Below are 3895 nucleotides of genomic sequence, written 5' to 3'. Positions count from 1 at the left end.
ACCCAAGGCCAGACGCCCAGCCCCATGGCTTGCCCACCAATCCAGGCCTGCCAGGCACAACCCCTCAGGTCCGGCCAAGCTGGCTGGACTCTCCCTTCCGCTTTTCTGTGATGCACAGACAGCACAACCTGCCAACAAATTAGGTTAGGGAAGGGTTAGGTACAGAATTACATGGTGAGGGTGACTGGGCTGAGGCCGGCTGGGCCTCTGTGTCTGTGTTTCATGTCGTAATTACACATTACCTGCTGCAGTTGCTGAATGTCAAATTACCAGTGTTGGCTCGGGATGCCTCACGGACCACAATTGTGATGATTATGTCTCTATGGGAAGGTCAGCAAAAGTGGCCTCACAGGGGGAAGCTGGGTGACAGGGTGGCTCTGGAGGGCCGTGGGGTGGGTGTTCTTCTCGGAACACCAAGGGGCCACGATTGTCAACCTTCTCAAGATGTCTTCAAACGTCAAGAGAAGATTCCTGAGCATGTGTGTGGGAAGTTCCATGTCCACTGGGCGTGTCCAGTTTCTGGGGAAGGACGGTGATTCTCCAGGGATGGTTTCAGGTGGTGGCCACTTTGTAGAACAGACCAGCTAGCTGACGGTGCTCACTGGGAAACCTCGGTCTGAGCAAGCGTTCAGTTTGCTGTTTGTTAGCTTTGGGAACCCCAGCTGTGAAGAGACCCTCAGCTATCAGCTACCACCCAGGGATGAGCTCTGTGCCCTGGTGTCAGGAACCTCCATCACCTGAGAACTGCCCCTCTGCAGGTGGCTGAGACTCAAACAGCCACAGTCCTCGCAGCCCTGGGAACCAGACAGGTGCTAAGCCATGTCCATCCACCACCCATAAGGGCCACATGCATCCAACGTTCAGAAAGGCTGAGAAGTTTCTGGTCCCACTAAGCTGCCTTTCCCAGGCATATCTTTCCCCAGTGTCAGGTCCCATGAAATGTGGAAGTCTGGAGTTTATGCTGTAAGACTCCTGGGTCAGGCACACACAGCCGAGCCTTTGGTGTCATCCAGGCCCTGCTTCTTTGGGTCTCGGACCTGGTTAAGCCGAGAGGATGCTCAGGGCAGCAAGGGGTACTCATCACACATGTGCTCAGGAGAGGTTCAGTGGAATCTTAAAGAGATGAGGACTGAAGGTGAAACCAACCAACTCTTTGTGTGGGCCACGGACCCTAAACTCTAGGGTGGAAGGTGTACCCTGAGTACCAGTCCCAGCCTCTTCCTCTGGCTAGGGGAGGACTGAGAGAGTTCATGGGAAACCTCAACAAGGAGGTGACTCAAGCCTTTCAGTTACTCTCATCTGGGGTGGGGAAGTGTACTCCAGGGTCCCCTATCCCCATTCTCCCTGATGCAGGGATAGGCAAGTGTGATTCTAGTGGGTTCTGGAACTCTCCAGTTCTGCAGCTCAGCCTCAGTGCATGTGTGTGGATGCAGAGGGAGCTTCCGTGCCCTCACAGACACCGTAGGGAGTATGTGAAGCTGCCCCTTCCCCTGTGGGGTGGGAGGGGTGCTACTGCAGGCTCTTATTGTACTTAGCCACGAGGTGCTTCTGGGAAGTGGTACCTTCCCAGCACCCTGGAGTAACAGGCCAGGACCATTCCCCACAGAGTCTCCTGGAGAGATGGCCCTGGAGAGCTCAGAGGCTGGCCAGGACCCTTAGGACCCAGGGGTGAAAGGGGATGGTGGCTGGTGAGCAGCCACTCCATCTTCCTGCCCCCAGGAGCCTGACATCACTGACCACCAGGAGTCCCAACTCCAGGGCATGTGATTTGATGGGCCAGGGCAGAGGTCAGCAAAGGAGTCCAGGAAGCCCATGGGGTTCTGGGGTGCAAGACTCCCCAGAAGCCAACAGGGCACAGGCTCCTGTAACAGCTTGGGACCAGTTCTGCTGCCGTGGCACCCACCCAGGGTCAGAAAGATGGGAATCTGGAAATTCCTGCTTTAGAGATCCTTTGGGAGGGAGCTGAGTCCTGGGGGGCAGTCCCTCTCCCAATATCCTATGGGATTCTCCCAAGAATCCCATAGGCAGTCATTCATTCTTACCCTCGTTTTCTGCTTGTTTTTGAATGAGTAGACTTTATTCTTTAGATTTACAGAAAAATTGAGCAGATTGCAGAGAGAATTCCTTCCCTTCCCCCCACCGAGATTTCCTTCCTGCATTAGAGTGTGCAAGTGTTAGCATCAACGAACCAATATGGATATTTATTAACTAAACACCACGGTCTACATTCCAGTTTGCTCTCCGGCTATACATTCACGGGCTTTGACAAATTAACTTGGCCATGCTGCAATTCCAGGGTCAGGGCAGCCCAGTGGGCACAGGTGGCTGGGCAGCCCTTCAGGTGGCAGGGTTCTGCCTTGGGATGAAACCAGCATCAGCCCTGGTCGCCTTGGGCAGGGCACTGAAAGCTGCTAGCTCTCAGTGTGTTCCTTGGATGCTGCCTGCCCCTCCCACAATGTGATGGGGGGACTCTGACAAGCCTCATGGCCCTTACAGGATGTACAGGGCCTGCTGGGCTGTGTGCCCCCGGGTAAGAAGTGCTGAGGTGTGGGAGGTGGCTTGCTTCAGACATGCCAGTGGGCCAGTGCTTTTGTACCTGGATACCTGCAGCAGTGCATTCCAGGGGATGTGGGGCTGGTGGAGCAGGCCTCTAAGCTCTGAGGTGCACATGTGTGACAGAGTCTCAAACCTGGCCAGCAAAGGAGTCCAGGAAGCCCATGGGTTTCTGGGGCACAAGACTCCTGGCCAGGAGTCTCGGGTGATATCAGTTCAGGTGCTGGGCAGTGCTGGCTCCGGGCTGCGTAGGCCTGCTCTGTTCCAGGGTCCTAAACAGATCTGGCCCTGCTGCAATCCCAGTGTCAGGGCAGCCTGGTGAGCACAGGAGGCTGGGCAGCTGGTCTCCCCAGCTCCTTAGGCCCCTGGCCCTTCCCCAGCACTGAGCTGCTTCCGATACACACTGGGAGCCGGGTATTTCTCAGTCCAGCAGACTCACAATTCCACCCTTTCCCACCCCTTTGTATAGTCACCATCCAATGAACTAGACTCCCAGATTCTCATCTGGCTCTCAACCTAGGAATTTTTTGGAGGGGTGGGTAATGTCTGGAGACAGTTTGGATGGCCCAACTGGGGCAGAAAGAAGGAGTGCTATTGACATCTAGAATAGGGGCCAGTTTGTTAAAATCCTGCAATGTACAGGATGGTCTCCTTTGTAAAGACAAACCTCACCTTCCAGGTTGATGAAGCAGTACCAGAGGTGGGCAGGTGTTGGGTGTGGGCAGCAGCGCACAGCGCCAGGCGCAAGCAGTGGCTACAGGTCCTCAGGGAGCCTTGGAAAGACACGGGGATACACACAAACCCTTTCTGGGGACTGGACGCTTCAGAGTCCAGCACGCTGTACAGTGGAGTCAGGCCTGAAGCTGGGCCTCCCCGCCGGGTGGGCTGTAGGCCGGGACAGACTCGGAACCTCCGCCAAGCACAAATTCTGCGGAGGGTGAGGTGCCAAGAACTTGCCAGAGAGGCACCGGCTGGTGAGGAGCGAGGATGGGCCACAGCGCTTCTACCGTGGGGGCTTAGGGGAGAGCGTTCGATCTCGGGTTCTCCCCGAACCCGCCTGGTGCAGGCGCAGACGCCCGCTGCGCCGTCCCATCCGGCAGGGCCTCCGTGCTCCGGCCTCGGCTCTTCTCCAAGACCTTCTCTGCGTCCCTCGCTCATCCCACCACCGACTGTGAGAACCAAGATAACTGCGCACTCAGACGTCCGCAGCGTCCAGTGGGGCGCGCGGGACGTTGAGCTCCGAGCGCGCGCTCGGGGCGAGGTTCCGGCGCAGGCGGCGGCGCGGGCTCGGGACGCGGAGGTGGGCTGGGGCAGGGCGGGGGTTCGGCGGCGGGGCGGCGGG

Source organism: Marmota marmota, unplaced genomic scaffold, assembly GCF_001458135.2.
Source record: "Marmota marmota marmota unplaced genomic scaffold, marMar, whole genome shotgun sequence".
Classification (NCBI taxonomy): Eukaryota; Metazoa; Chordata; class Mammalia; order Rodentia; family Sciuridae; genus Marmota; species Marmota marmota.
The sequence above is the reverse complement of the archived record's forward strand: the minus strand, read 5'-3'. Positions refer to the sequence as shown.